Raw genomic sequence first — 17,088 nt, 5'->3', positions numbered from 1 at the left:
TCACAAACCCTCTTCTCTGTGGTGTGATAGCTGTACGATTGGCCACTGCTGTCCTTGCAGTACGATCATTCTGAACAGTCTCTGCGCAGTGTATGTCTAGAACCTCGTTTACGTGTGTGAGACTGCTCACATGACCACTGCTACCAGCATTGTTCCACTGCTCACACAGCACGTTTAACTTGTGTGGCTGTTCTCCGAAAGGACCATACAGCCACTGGGAAGGCTACAATTTGATTCCTTTCTAACTTCCTGATATGGCTGCAGGAAGGACGGTTGCGTCTCTAAGGCACGGTTGCCTGCGTGCTTCATACTTTGCACCGCACTAAGCCTTTTGGCTGTAGGCATTTCCTGTTAAGGGTTGACACAGATGGCGCTCTGGTAGCTAGGCCACTACGCTATGATGGCGAGCGGAGTTGAAACCATAATCAGTACATCTACTTTTTCCCAGGTGGCACGTGAGACCATCCGACCAAAATCGACGTCGTATTTCCCGGTATACTAATATTTTGCCGACAATTCAATTAATATAGCTATACAAGAGGAATGTAAAAAATATTTTTTCTCTATCAGAGCAAACGAATGGTACAGAGCGCAACCTCAAAAAGGTAGATATCCTGTTATCACTGGCATGCGGTCGTAACGCTTTCTCGCTTCCTAAGTAAGTGTGTAAAATACTAAAGTTAAGGTCAAAGCAGAGCTTTAAATAGATGTAAATTGCGTTCAGCAGTGATAAGTTAGTCTCCTTCGTACGCGATCTACTTAACAAGGAGGCACACTAATTTAAAAAGTGAAAGTAGCATGAAGTATAAAATTTAAGAAGTTGCATAATAAAACAAAAAATAAAAGACTTCCTCCCGAAATGAAACAATAAAACCAAACTAGAAAACCTATTTAGCAACGCCTACACTTACAGTCTCTGTATGATTTATGCCACTAAAAGCATTGGTCTCATCATGAATCATTTAATGAAGTGGACGTCGTCAAAATAATCGTATTAGTCTATATAATATATCCAGATTCCAAAGTGAATTGTGGCGCAGTGTGGCTATGTACGTTGAGCAACCGTCAGTTGATAGTTTTTGGCCACATTTCCAGTTTGACGTTCATCCAAGCAGCGTGTGGGCCAACTGCCTTACCGCAGTGGATACACCGGTTCCCGTGAGATCATCGAAGTTAAACGCTGTCGGGCGTGGCCGGCACTTGGATGGGTGACCATCCAGGCCGCCATGCGCTGTTGGCATTTTTCGGGGTACACTCAGCTTCGTGATGCCAATTGAGGAGCTACTCGACCGAACAGTAGCGGCTGCGGTAAAAGAAAACCATCATAATGACCGGGAGAGCGGTGTGCTGACCACACGCCCCTCCTATGCACATCCTCACCCGAGGATGACACGGCGGTCGGATGGTCCCGACGGGCCAGTTGCGGCCTGAAAACGGAGTGCTGTATCGTATGATGTCTCCATCAGGCACAGTCTACAACGAAAATTGAAAACATTAAACTGTTCTGACGAAGACAGTATTTTAAATATACAATAACTTTAATTATTACTACGAATTTTTACAGTTCAATAGGTCCTGCGCTTGATAAACTAGTACTTTTTTCAACTGTTTAAATACATAAACAGCCACAAAAACGGTTTTTATTGAATTTACAGCGATTGCTGGTGTGAGAGGAAACTTATTTCAAATGGTTCAAATGGCTCTGAGCACTATGGGACTTAACATCTATGGTCATCAGTCCCATAGAACGTAGAACTACTTAAACCTAACTAACCTAAGGACAGCACACAACACCCAGTCATCACGAGGAAGAGAAAATCCCTGACCCCGCCGGGAATCGAACCCGGGAACCCGGGCGTGGGAAGCGAGAACACTACCGCACGACGAAGCTTATTTCCAAAGGAATAAATGACAAGAGAAAGAGAAAACAAACCAACTAAGAACAGAACGTTCGTACGATTATCATTACTTCTCAGTCGACAGCAAACAACTGTTCACAAAGAACAGCATGTTTACTGCATCAAGAATCACGTCCTACGGAAGGCTGTTGTAAATTAGAGGATACGTCTTCAACTTAATCGGATGGATAACATCGTTAGACAGCCCTTCTTTCAGCCCTTCTTTTCTATATTCCCATGGCTTTAATTTCATTACCACAAAACTCAACACGTCCTTATCGCCGCTGCTCATTTCGAAGAGCCGTTTTCTGACTTCCCCATTGATAAGTGAGTTGTTTTCTCTCACAAGATTTCGACAATGAATGGCGTAATATTGCATTATGAATGACTCTAATTGTACGTTCAGCTGTTCTTTTGCACTGTAATGTTTCCTGGTAGGGCGCAAGGGCTATCATGAACTTAAATATATCACTCTAGCAAAACAGTATTGTTTTACGATTTGGTTAACATATAATCAAGAGAAACAAATTTGCACTAATCCATCTGAAAACAGGCCATAGTAAATTATAAAATGCAATTGAAAGATGGGTGTACAATACTATCAGTAACTGTAATATTTGAAGTCTTTTTGTCATTTTAACTGTTTTCAAAAGAAAAGTTCGTGTACACTGAACATTCAATGGTATCATCAACAGGAACAGAGAAACAAAACTAATTTTGTAAGTACAGTAATACACTTTAGGAAAAATCAAACAAATACACTGAAAAATAGACGTATCCCAGTTGCAACGAGCAGCAGTGGATTTAGAAATCACGGCTGTTATATTGTTAGAATTTTTACAGAAATAATAGAGTAATTCTGCTGTGACGGCAGAGTGAGGTCTCTCTGACATTAAAAGTTAGTAACAAGATTTTAACAAGCTACGGGCTGCTTACCGAAGAGAGCTATTGTGGACTGCTGATTAGGTAAACGCACAATTACAGTCCACTCGATAACTGTTTCTGCAATCAATTCCTTTCATGGACTGTACCTTCGAGGAGCTCTCACTCATAAATATTCATAATTTGCAGGAAATATCATGGCCACCGTGACTTCTTTTTCAGCTGAACGGCGACGTTGCAACAGAGAGATGGTGTGTGATGCAGCTGTCAGAATACTTTTGGTAACGTTAAATACAGCAGCTTCCTCAGAGTTTATCGCTAAATGCAACCCCCTCCACCGTCACCTCGTCCCTCCCCCATGATCTTTCCGCCATTTCACATACCAGAGAGAATACAATACGGATACGGAAGATATTTCTCAGCAGCACTGGTCTCTTGCATATCTCTGATGCAACATAGTATTCATTAAAAAAACCTGCCTGTTCCACGTGTGAGTTTTTAATGCCGCACGTCAGACACATTTTGCGGGGAGAGCGCTAACGCCACACTGATGTTGTTCAGCGTGTTACAAATTTAACAGAATGCTTTACTTAGTCGTCTCGACTATATATGTATGCGCTGCTCGGATCGAAATATGTAAATGAGGCCCGCGCTCTGACGGATAAGGAGTGTACTATATCGTACATAAAACCAGCAGGGAAAGCAGTTTCTCACCGCCGCACGTGCGGAGCTCCGAAACGTAGAGCCCATGCGGCACTTACTGCTAACACCTAAAAGCCAGCTGGCGAACCCATCGTCCGATGTGTACTAGCTTTATGAAAGCATGAGTATCAGCTTCCGAAATGTTGAAGTGGAGTGCTTGTAACAGTCCGCTTTTAGCACGATGTTTGAAACACGCTGGCACAGTTTAGGCTAAATAATTTCCTTGCGATTCTTAAGTTTTGACGTTCCACGCTTCTGTCACTATACACAAATACAGGGCGTCCCAGGAGGAATGTCTGGTATTCTAGGATATGACAGGAACGATCGTACACAGCAAAAAAGTATAGTAAACATGGACTCTTAAAAAGCATACCGTAAGAGGTATGAGCACTTGGCCATTTTCGCTACTATGAACTACTGAACAAGTGCTCATAGCTTTTTAAGAGTCCAAATTAATTGGTCCTCTATTTCTTATTTTGGTTCATACTACCTCCTCCATGGAAAGCAAAGAGCTTGAAGTAGAAGAGAATAGTTTCACATTATCGAAGAAGAAGTTATCATAGCTCTTAAGATAAGCATTTATTAGAACCCATATTTAATAGACTTGTTTGCTTCGAATTATTGTTTCAGCCAAATCCCTGGCCACTGAACATCGAGGGACACCCTGTGTACGACGGGACACACATAAAGTTTTAATTATCACTTCGAAAAACTGAAGTGCAGTAATTAATTTTTTGTGTGCTACGATACTGCAGGTCGGGGATTTAATGTGTAGTAGGAAGGACTGCAAGTATTTCCGTTAGATGAGCGGCTTCTGCCAAGTACTGATGAAAACAGGCATCAAAATTTAGAAGCGACCAACAAAAAATGTTTACGGTTGTAAACAAGATATTAGTTTTCTTACGTGTGTTGTTTGCTGTAGCTAAGATAGCTTTCAGTGAAAAAGCGCTAGACTTCCGTCTTTGTGTTCAAATGGCTACCAATGGAAGTAAAACACAAAAAATGTTGCCTAATTTCTGTTACATGATACGTACTTTGTTCCACGATTTGCCGTGGGACATGTGAGTACAGCCCCAGTACTATGTAAGGAAGACCTATGACTATACAACAAACTGAATTTAGTCAACGATAAATTTGTGTTTTAAAAGTGACTACGGATGAATAGTGACGTTGGGTAGGCATGGAGCTGGAAAGGTACATTTTAAACAATGTATGTATGACTGGAGAGCCAACAGCGTCAATGGGCCACTGTTATTTTTAAAAATGTTCTTATAAGGAAGCAAAATCTTAACCAAAGGTGGCATAAACATCTAAACATTCATGGTGGTGTCTGTTTGTTCTATATCGTGTCTCCCTACCACAATCGCGCAACGACGCTCTGAGCGTGTTTTTAGGGAATTGAACCTGGGACCTGTTGCTGGTAAGGAGACGCCAGACCACACATGACATGTAGAATTCAGAAGAGTTCAGTGAGACTAGCGATGATATAACCAAATACTTAATGATCTCAGCGTCAGATCCACTGCACTCCCTGTAAAAGAATCTTAATACTAACTAAATTTAGTGGAAGGAGTTCAAGGCTTTCCTATTTTTAGTTAGCTGGTAAAATAACGTCGAAAAAGCATTTCCGTTTACCATTGGAAATTTTATTCTACTCACAAAACATCGTTTATAAATTGCACTATTGATAAAAGGAAATGTTTTAATATAGGATGGTAAAAACCAACTGCGTTCAACAAAAATGTGAACGAATATTCCCTGAATGGGTTTCCAAGTTCTACAATGGATCGAAGGATGACCTATGCCATATCACATCTATAATCTAAGTTTAAATTAAGTTTCACAAAAGAGAAAAACTATCAAAATGGTATACAGTGACCCTCAATTATCTTTAATTCCTTATCTAACTTGTCGTAAACTACAGTGGCTCATGTGACTTCTCAATAACTATATAACAGAAAAATCATCGCGTTTCTGATTTTTACTTCAAGTGGCAAATGTGAACACCATGAGCTTAAATTGACGATCGACACTAGCATTACGCAAAAAAGCGGGTGTAACAGATGAGACTTCTGCAGTTCTGAGTGAAGCTTTATGCGCTATTATTCGGCATCGCGTCCGTTCATTACCTTGTCGGTGTTTGTCAGGGGCTGCGACCGGCGCAGCTCCGCTCACCTCGCCGTCTCGGAAGCAACTATCTGGCTATGTTTTCACCTGACAATCAGGGTCTCAATGTTAACTTAAGCTCCGCCTACAAAAATTCTGTCTATCCAATGAGAAACTTTATACTTTTCGTGGTGGGGCAATGTTTTTAAAGTTTGCAACGTATCAGAGACACGAAAAAGTCTCATACTAAAACCTGCAGCTGGTGTGGTCCTTTTAGCGTTATCGTAAGATCTATATTGTTCCTCTGAAGGGCTCTATCTTTTAACATGGGCTGGCGGGTGGTCCTAATGTAACAGACACGCGAAAAAGTCTCACGCAAAAACTTGCGGGTGGTAGTGGCCCTTTTTATGTTATCGTAAGATCTATATTGTTTTTCTGGAGGGCTCTAGCTTTTAACATGGGCTGGGGGGTTGTCCTTGACGTAACAGAGACGCGAAAAAGTCTCACGCTAAAACGTGCAGATGGTAGTCTTAGCGGTAGACTGCCGACGTGGGTATCCAGTCCGTCCCTTATCGTAGGGCCTTCTAGCTTAACACCGTTCTGCTCTCGGCTTCTGTTCTCGTTTCTCCACTCGGAACTGCGTCGGTCTCACAATGGGAACGTGTGACATGCATTTAGGCTTTCTTGTGTTAGTCTATGGTATTCCATTTGCTCACTCGTTACTCCTATTACTTTGGTTAGTTTAATGTCACGATTTATTCGGAGCTGTGTGACATACTACTGGATTTGCGTATCATGTCAGGTTTTCATGGAAGGTGTTGGATTTGCCTGACAGCTTACAAACATGGTTGCCATTTTCCCATTGTTTGCAACAATTACACTAATGAAATGCCATGAAATGGCAGCTTGTTTCACCATTGTTGTTGTTGTTGTCTTCAGTCCTGAGACTGGTTTGATGCAGCTCTCCATGCACCTCTATCCTGTGCAAGCTTCTTCATCTCCCACTACTTACTGCAACCTACATCCTTTTGAATCTGCTTAGTGTATTCATCTCTTCGTCTCCCTCTACGATTTTTAGCCTCCACGCTGCTCTCTTCTTCAGAAACGCTTTCCTTGCCATTGCCAGTCTACATTTTATATCCTCTATACTTCGACAATCCAACTGATTTTCCCCGGGGTCGGCTTCTACCAGTTTTTCCATTCGTCTGTAAATAATCCGCGTTAGTATTTTGCAGCTGTCACTTACTAAACTGATAGTTCGGTAATTTTCACATCTGTCAACACTTGCTTTCTTTGGGATTGGAATTATTAAAAAAAATGGTTCAAATGGCTCTGAGCACTATGGGACTTAACATCTGTGGTCATCAGTCCCCTAGAACTAAGACGTACTTAAACGTAACTAAACTAAGGACATCACACACATCCATGCCCGAGGCAGGATTCGAACCTGCTACCGTAGCAGTCACGCGGTTCCGGACTGAGCGCCTAAACCGCGAGACCACCGCGGCCGGCTTTGGAATAACACTCCTGGAAATTGAAATAAGAACACCGTGAATTCATTGTCCCAGGAAGGGGAAACTTTATTGACATTTTCCTGGGGTCAGATCCATCACATGATCACACTGACAGAAGTCCGTCAACTGCACATACGTTTCACGTCCACGCTGTCGCGGCATGCTACCAGTGTTAAAGACTGCGATGGAGCTCCGTATGCCACGGCAAACTGGCTGACACTGACGGCGGCGGTGCACAAATGCTGCGCAGCTAGCGCCATTCGACGGTTCCTGGTGTGTCCGCTGTGCCGTGCGTGTGATCATTGTTTGTACAGCCCTCTCGCAGTGTCAGGAGCAAGTATGGTGGGTCTGACACACCGGTGTCAATGTGTTCTTTTTTCCATTTCCAGGAGTGTATTATATTCTTCTTGAAGTCTGAGGGTATTTCACCTATCTCATACATCTTGCTCACCAGATGGTAGAGTTTTGTCAGGACTGGCTCTCCTAAGGCCGTTAGTTGTTCCAATGGAATTTTGTCTACTCCCGGAGCCTTGTTTCGACTCAGGTCTTTCAGTGCTCTGTCAAACTCTTCACGCAGTATCGTATCTCCCGTTTCATCTTCATCAACATCCTCTTCCATTTCCATAATATTGTCCTCTAGTACATCGCCCTTGTATAGACCCTCTATATACTCCTTCCACCTTTCTACTTTCCCTTCTTTGCTTAGAAGTGTGTTTCCATCTGCCTGCTTCATTTACTGCGTTTTTATATTTTCTCCTTTCATCGATTAAATTCAATATTTTTTCTGTTACACAACGATTTCTACTAGCCCATGTCTTTTTACCTACTTGATCCTCTGCTGCCTTCACTACTTCATCCCTCAGAGCTACCCATTCTTCTTCTACTGTATTTCTTTTCCCCATTCCTATCAATCGTTACCTTATGCTCTCCGTGAAACTCTGTACAACCTCTGGTTTAGTCAGTTTATCCAGGTTCCATCTCTTTAAATTCCCACCTTTTTGCAGTTTCTTCAGTTTTAATCTACAGTTCATAATCAATAGATAGTGGTCAGAGTCCAGATCTGCCCCTCGAAATGTCTTACAATTTATAACCTGGTTCCTAAATCTCTGTCTTACCATTATATAATACATCTGATACCTTCTAGAATCTTCAGGGTTCTTCCATGTATACAACCTTCTTTTATGATTCTTGAACCAAGTGTTAGCTATGATTAAGTTACACTCAGTGCAAAATTCTACCAGATGGCTTCCTCTTTCTTTTCTCTCCCCCAATCCATATTCTCCCACTATGTTTCCTTCCTTCCCTTTTCCTACTCTCGAATTCCAGTCACCCATGACTATTACATTTTCGTCTCCCTTCACTACCTGAATAATTTCTTTTATCTCATCATATATTTCATCAATTTCTTCATCATCTGCAGAGCTAGTTGGCATATAAACTTCTACTACTGTAGTAGGCTTGGGCTTCGTGTCTATCTTGGCCACAATAATGCGTTTAGTATGCTGTTTGTAGTAGCTTACCCACAGTCCTATTTTCCTACTCATTATTGAACCTACTCCTGCATTACCCCTGTTTGATTTTGTATTTATAACCCTGTATTCACCTGCCCAAAAGTCTTGTTCCTCCTGCCACCGAACGTCACTAATTCCCACTATATCTACCTTTAACCTATCTATTTCCTTTTTTAAATTTTCTAACCTACCTGCCCGATTAAGGGATCTGACATTCCACGCTCCGATCGGTAGAACGCCAGTTTTCTTTCTCCTGATAACGATGTCCTCCTGAGTAGTCCCCGCCCGGAGATCCGAATGGGGGACTATTTTACCTCTGGAATATTTTACCCAAGAGGAAGCCATCATCATTAACCATACAGTAAAGTTGTATGCCCTCGGGAAAAATTACGGCTGTAGTTTCCCCTTGCTTTCAGCCGTTCGCAGTATCAGCACAGAAAGGCCGTTTTGGTTAGTGTTGCAAGGCCAGATCAGTCAATCACCCAGACTGTTGCCCCTGAAACTACTGAAAGGGCTGCTGCCCCTCTTTATCATCCCTTGGCGCTCAACGGGAGAAATGAGCTGTTGAATGCATCAGTTTGTTAAAGTGGATAGCACGTGTAACTCTTTACGTTTAGATCAACAGCTTCAGTTACACTCCAGTCGAATCATTGCTTGTATCAGCGTATACTTGGCGAAACTGGTGCTGAATTGAGCAAGTTGCACATACATCCCACTCCGTACTGAGAGAGGTAGCGGATTGGTTAGCACAACGGACTTGCATTCGGGAGAACGACGATTCGGATCCTCGTCCCGCCATCCGGATACAGGTTCTTTTGTGATTTCCATAAATTACAGTTGGAAAACGCCGGAATAGTTCTTTTGTAAAGGAAACGGCCGATTTCCATCGTCATCATTTCGTATTCCGAGCTTGTGCTCTGTCTCTAATGACTCCGCTTTCGACGGGGCGTTAAACTCCAAACTACCGTTTCCTCTTTTCCACCTCCGCGCTCCGCTGTTAACACACAACTAATCAATTATTGTTTCCAGTGATGCACGTTAGATAACAGCGACGTTAATTCCAACACATATAACGCCAGTTTCATATATTTATATCCACTATTTATTGTATCAGCATTAACAGCTCTAAATTTCTCATTCCCTTCCCTGTACTAGTAATATCTTCTCTTTCTAGTGTTCGCATCTCGAGAACTAGGGCTCGAGTTCTGACATTTGCATTTATTCAGTTTTAACTGACTTTAACGTTATAGCCCTACGAGTAGCCGATATTGACAACAAAAAGCAAAAGTATCGAAGATGATGGATGTCGTAAAATGCTTCACGGCCATCTCATAATGGGATTTGAAGTTTGGAGGACCCGGGTTCAATATACAATGCAGGCATTTATCACTTTACAAATAATGCTATGTTGCAATCATTTTTCCTTTATTTCAACGTTTAACGAGTGTAGCGCAGGTGCCTCATTACCCTTACGTAACACGACTTTTTCCGAAGTAGTTCATTAAATCTATAGGGACTTCATTTTCATACTTTATTCACTTGTCCTGGTTTTCGCTTCGGGTTACGTCCTTAGTTCCAAAGGTGGCACGAACTTTCCCTTCCTGGTGCACTTGTTCTATCTCAAACATGGGTTGCCATTCAGAAAACTGCTGCTTCAGTTCCCGATGGCAGTACTTTTTCACAGACATATTCAAAGATTTTAAGGTTTTCGTAAATTGTTTTGGACTTATTCGCAGTTACTGTCAGATTTACAGCATTTCAACAGTCCTGCCTTTGCGAGGCCTCGGATTTGATCTCTATTAACGGGCATAAATCACAAATTACGGCACTGTCCTAAGTTCAGCACTTCCACACTTACCCCGCCAATTCCATCTATCAAGAGTTCTCTCTGGATGGGTTTCTCCTCCAGGGGCGATAGTTCCAAGAATTTGCAAACACTCCCTGCTCGGATTTCATAGTGACAGACCTCTTGTTAAGCTTCAGTGACAGATAGCCGACATTTACACACTTTACCATTTTCACACAGCCTTCCTTGCCAGATTCTTTTTTCTTGAACTTACAAGTCACGTTTCAGGTGTAGGAATTGTAACTCAGTTTAAAACTTTCTAATTTCCACACATGCTCCCCTGCGATATTGTTTACTTGAATTGACAAGTCTCATTCCAGGTTCGGAACTGTAGCTTAGTTATTAAGATGCGTCTCTGGTATAAATTAAGTAACATAGTTATAGGGTTCTGTCAATAAAGACGCCCCACTGCTCACGCTATAATAGTATCTATTTTTTCAGGCTTTCTATATATTGAGAATCACAAGTCATCCTCACACAGAATGTAGGATTTTGTTCATGTAGTGACCAGTCCCTTGACTGGTTTCATGCGGCTCACTAGATATTTCTTCCTTGTGCCAACCTCTTTATCCCAGCGTACCATTTGCACCCTACGATCTCTGTCTCCCCCTACAGTTCTCACCTCAATAGACCCCTCTGATACCATGGACTTGTTGCCAGAAGCTTTAACATATGTTCTATTATCCAGTTCCTTCTTCTTGTCATTTTTTTCCGTAAGTCCCTTTCTACATAATTTCTGCGGAGTACCTCCTCGTTCCTTATTTTATCGCATCACCTAATTTTCAGCATCCTTTCGCAGCAACACACTAAAAAATCTTCGATTTTCTTCTTCTCCGATTTTCCCTCAGTCCATGATCCCCTACAGTATAATGCTGTGCACCAAATGCCATTCGCGGAAATTTCTTCCTGAGGTTAATGCTTGTATTTGATACGATGTCTCTTGGCAGGGATGCACTCTTTTCCTTATACTAGCCCACTTTTCAAGTCCTCTTTGCTTCGTCCGCCATAGGCTATATAGCTTCTGAGGTAGCAGTATTTCTTCATTTCGTCTACTGACTGTATCGCTAGTATAATTCCTGATGTTTCTCATTACTTTCGTCAGATTTTCCTTTACTCCAAATCCATATTCTGTCCTTATTAGATCGTACATTCCATTCAACACTTCTTGCAATTCTTCTTCACTTTCACTGAGAATAGCAATGTCATCAATGAATCTTAGGATCGACATCATTTCAAACTCAATATTTGTCCCAATCCTGGATCTTTCTTTTGTTTCTATTATTGCTTTTTCGATGTGTGGATCGAACAGTAGGGTTGAAAGACTATGTCCCTGTCTTACCCCCTTTTCAAACAGAATACGTTGTTGTTAGTCTGCCATGCTTATTGTTCTCTCTTGGTTCTTGTTCATGCTAGATATTACTAGTAGTTCCCTAATCTTACTGCGATTTTTCTCAAAATTTCGAAAATCTTGCACCATTTTACATTGTTGTATGCTTTTTCCATATCCACAAATCCTAAGAACGTGTCTTGAATTTCCTTGAGTCTTGATTCGTTATCAGTCGCAACGACAGAACCACCTGTTATTATTCCATAGTTCTGTTACACTATAATACTGGAAATACTGCATCCCCTTAGTCTTCCAATCGACTCCACTTTCTTCCTCAGTTGCGACGTTAGACAAGTCCTACCACTCGTAGAGACCTTCAGTGTCATTTTCTCACATATCCGCTGTCTCCTCTTGGTTTAACATTGGAATTCCTAATACACTCTTTATGCTGACGCCTTTGCTTTTAATTGTACCAAAGGTTTGGTTACTTTTCTATACACTGATGCAGTCTTTCTGGAGACTATTTCCTTTTAGATTTCTTCAGTTCCTTTCAACGGCCATGTCGCCATAGCTGCCCTGCACTTTCTGTTTATTTCATTCCTAAGTGATTTATATTTCTGTACTTTTGAATTTCCCTGAGCGGTTTAGTACTTCCTTCTAGCGTCGATTAAGTATTTCCTCTGTTACCTAAGATTTCCTCATTGTTACTCTTCTTGTGCGTATGTCTGACTTCCCAACATCCGTGGGTGCCTATTTTAGAGATGTCCATTCTTCTTCAACTGAACTACCTACTGCGTGATTCATTATCTCAATATCTACAGCCTCAGAAAACATCAATCTCATCTCACCATCCGTAAGTCACTAAACGAGTTCTTTGCAACATCGAATATTCCGGATGAGTCTCTTAAATTAAGCCCACTCTTCACCACTATTAAACTGTGATCCGAATGTACACTCCTGGAAATTGAAATAAGAACACCGTGAATTCATTGTCCCAGGAAGGGGAAACTTTATTGACACATTCCTGGGGTCAGATACATCACATGATCACACTGACAGAACCACAGGCACATATACAGAGGCAACAGAGCATGCACAATGTCGGCACTAGTACAGTGTATATCCACCTTTCGCAGCAATGCAGGCTGCTATTCTCCCGTGGAGACGATCGTAGAGATGCTGGATGTAGTCCTGTGGAACGGCTTGCCATGCCATTTCCACCTGCCGCCTCAGTTGGACCAGCGTTCGTGCTGGACGTGCAGACCGCGTGAGACGACGCTTCATCCAGTCCCAAACATGCTCAATGGGGGACTGATCCGGAGATCTTGCTGGCCAGGGTAGTTGACTTACACCTTCTAGAGCACGTTGGGTGGCACGGGATACATGCGGACGTGCATTGTCCTGTTGGAACAGCAAGTTCCCTTGCCGGTCTAGGAATGGTAGAACGATGGGTTCGATGACGGTTTGGATGTACCGTGCACCCCTCGACGATCACCAGAGGTGTACGGCCAGTGTAGGAGATCGCTCCCCACACCATGATGCCGGGTGTTGGCCCTGTGTGCCTCGGTCGTATGCACTCCTGATTGTGGCGCTCACCTGCACGGTGCGAAACACGCATAAGACCATCATTGGCACCAAGGCAGAAGCGACTCTCATCGCTGAAGACGACACGTATCCGTTCGTCCCTCCATTCACGCCTGTCGCGACACCACTGGAGGCGTGCTGCGCGATGTTGGGGCGTGAGCGGAAGACAGCCTAACGGTGTGCGGGACCGTAGCCCAGCTTCATGGAGACGGTTGCGAATGGTCCTCGCCGATACCCCAGGAGCAACAGTGTCCCTAATTTGCTGGGAAGTGGCGGTGCGGTCCCCTACGGCACTGCGTAGGATCCTACGGTATTGGCGTGCATCCGTGCGTCGCTGCGGTCCGGTCCCAGGTCGACGGGCACGTGCACCTTCCGCCGACCACTGGCGACAACATCGATGTACTGTGGAGACCTCACGCCCCACGTGTTGAGCAATTCGGCGGTACGTCCACCCGGCCTCCCGCATGCCCACTATACGCCCTCGCTCAAAGTCCGTCAACTGCACATACGGTTCACATCCACGCTGTCGCGGCATGCTAGCAGTGTTAAAGACTGCGATGGAGCTTCGTATTCCACGGCAAACTGGCTGACACTGACGGCGGCGGTGCACAAATTCTGCGCAGCTAGCGCCATTCGACGGCCAACACCGCGGTTCCTGGTGTGTCCGCTGTGCCGTGCGTGTGATCATTGCTTGTACAGCCCTCTCGCAGTGTCCGGAGCAAGTATGGTGGGTCTGACACACCGGTGTCAATGTGTTCTTTTTTCCATTTCCAGGAGTGTATATCTCCTCCTGTGTATACCTTACCAATCTCTGCCTGCCCATGATGTAATCACGATGGAATCTTCCCGTATCTGCCAGCCTTTATAAGCAAATCACCTCTTCTTGTGATTTTTGAACACTGCATTCTCTATCACCAACTGAAATTTATTGGAGACGTCAGTCCTCCTCCTTTCTCGTTCCTACTACCAATCCTATATTCTGCCCTAATTTTTCTTCTATTCATTGCCCTAGCAACGCATTCCGATCCCACATGATTATTATATTATCCTCTGCTTACTAACGGAATTACCCGTTCAGTATCTTCGTACAGTTTTTCCAATATTTCATATTCTCATTGCGACCTTGGCATGTATACCTGAACCATTGCCGTCGTTGTTGGTGTGCTTTCGATTCTATTGAGAACCAATTTATCGCCGAATTGTTCAATATAATTCACTCTCTGCCCTTCGTTCCAATTAGTAACGCATCCTACACTCACTCCGCTGCTGTTGAAATTACACTATATTCATCTGACCAGAAATCTCTATTATCTTCCCATTTCACTTCACTGACCCGCGCTCTATGTAGACTGAATCTTTGCACGTCCATTTTCAGTCTTTCTACCTTTCCTACTACTTTCAAACTTCCGACGTTCTATCCCTGACTCGTAGAGCGTTATCCTTTCGTTGATTACTCCATATTTTTCTCATGACCACCACCCTCTCCCCAGGATCCGGAGTCTTTTGCCAATGGAGAACTTTTTAAGTTCTACGCTTCGTCTCCTGTGGATACACACTGTGTGTCTTTAAAATAGTGCTTTCCATTTCCTTATGAGTCCTCACGCCGTTAATCATTGCTAATTCTTTCTCCTTTTAGGAGCAGTTTCCCACCAAAAGACCAAGTGGTTGCCTTGAAACCTTATCCGCCCCTCCCACCTTCCTGATAAGGGCGATGGGAGACCGAGGGTTACTCCTTACACCGCTAGTATTCCGCCACGTTGTTGATGGATGATTTTCACTCATAATTTAAGCAGTGTCTAGGTTGGAAGCTGGGATCCAGGACATGTCATCGGAATAGGTGTTTTATAATTTGTGAATACCTATTTCGAGGTTTTGTATGTGTATGGTATGTGATTTCTCTTTTATACTACTTACGAGGGTGGTGCATCCACATTTATTTCACACTTGAGAATGAGCAAACGCTAGAGTAGCCAGTACTGCCTAGCAAAGATCTCATATAAAACAACAACCTCTTGGAAATGATGTCATTCTTTACATGCACTGTTCCTTATGGGGGCAGGTTCAACTTGGAGTCATCGTTAAGACAAGGCATGGCTGATTAGGTAACTGGATCTAGACAAAATTCGAAAGAAAACGCGAACGTTAAAGTTCATAAAGCAATCAACGTTCGAAGAGAAGGCAGTTTTTGCTAAGCAAAATTTCTGTTGACTTCTAAATTCAGAGTATAGGAAAATTCCGAAAATAAAAAAGGTCGATATTACGTAATTTTTCAGGATCCAACTGGACTATGCATAAGGTGTTGTTAGGTACTTCAGACCAAGGCTAAGAAAATCATAGGCTCAACAGAAGAAACCGCTTTTCGGGCTAGATGGAAGAAGTACATAACATACAAGACGGTGCTGTTTAGCAGAATCGTAGCAGTGGAAAATTTTTAGTCAAACAAAACCTCGAGAAGTTTTATAGTTTCCGAAAACGAGATGATTAACAGCTAAAATCTTTAGGAATGATAAGAGAAGAATGCTTTCAGCACAACGACACAATTTTACGCAGTGTTAGCAACAAAAACAACTTTTTGGCCTGTGCTGCGGTAGCGGCCTTGGTAATTTTTTCCTTTGCTCTTGCGTCGTTGAGAAACTGGGATATGGCCTCCGTTGAGCAAGAAGTACCTCTTTTTTTTTTATTAGACGCATAATAAGGTATTGGCACAGTGGACACTTTAAAACAGCAGCTAATTACTAAATTGTTTGAACAAGTTAACCGTGGCAACAATAAACTGCGAAAACGCCAGGTGTGTGTAGCCAGCGCCGCATGAAATCTGTTTTGTGAAGGCTCTTATAAAAAACTCATTTGAGTCATGAATAACTAACGGGAAAAATCAACGTGACTAATTAATGACTTGTCGTAAATATGTGTGAACGAACAACGAATACCGCTCTTGTGCAAGTCTCTGCGCCTGCTGAAAAAGGGTAAGGAAGAAAATGGCAACACAGTAGGGTGCAGTATGCACGTCATTCAGGTTTTCCTTCTCGTTTGGTATAAGGGTAATTGATGGATCCTCTGACGGAAGCAATGTATTCAAGCGTCAAAACATGTCAGCGGCATCCTTTGAGCACTACTGTGGAACTATTTCCTATATCTCTTTGCTGTGCTGTTACAGAGTGCGACAGTTGCCCGTCTATGAAGATGAACTTCTCACTCCAGTTGTTTGTGGTCACATAAATATGATTCACCAGTACACAGAACTAGCGGCCCATACTACTCTTCTTCCAAAAAGAATTCAGTCTACCTCTAGATGAAAATCCGTATTATTAGTAGTAGGTGCTAAGACAACATGATGGATCCTAGTTCCGTAACTTCGCCATTTATATTAGTCCCTCAGATATTATCGTCTCCCTCTCTCTCTCTCTCTCCATCTCTCGCATTCTATCGAAAATAATGTTTATAAATATCATGAATTATTACTGGCATATGCAACTTGAATACTGTTTTATACGAAATAAGCCAGTCATTCTCCTTATCATTTACTGAAACTTCGTATAGTGGTAACGAAACCAATTTTTGGGGTGTCAGTCTTCTGACCGGTTTGATGCGGCTTCACACAAACTGATCTCCTGCGAAAATATTTTCATTTCAGAATAACGCTTGCATCAAATGTCCTCAGTTACATGTTGTCTCCCACTACACTGTTTGTTTTCTGCAGCCAGTTCAGAAAGATTGG

The 17,088-nt window shown here is 42.8% G+C and overlaps 1 pseudogene; it reads left to right on the top strand.

Annotated features, from left to right (window-relative positions):
- The first annotated feature begins 1,122 nt into the window (after positions 1-1,122).
- Positions 1,123-1,240, top strand: LOC126337337 (5S ribosomal RNA; annotated as a pseudogene).
- The last annotated feature ends 15,848 nt before the right edge of the window (positions 1,241-17,088 follow it).

Source organism: Schistocerca gregaria, chromosome 2 (genome assembly GCF_023897955.1).
Source record: "Schistocerca gregaria isolate iqSchGreg1 chromosome 2, iqSchGreg1.2, whole genome shotgun sequence".
NCBI classification, from domain to species: domain Eukaryota; kingdom Metazoa; phylum Arthropoda; class Insecta; order Orthoptera; family Acrididae; genus Schistocerca; species Schistocerca gregaria.
This window is presented reverse-complemented; position numbering and strand designations above follow the sequence as displayed.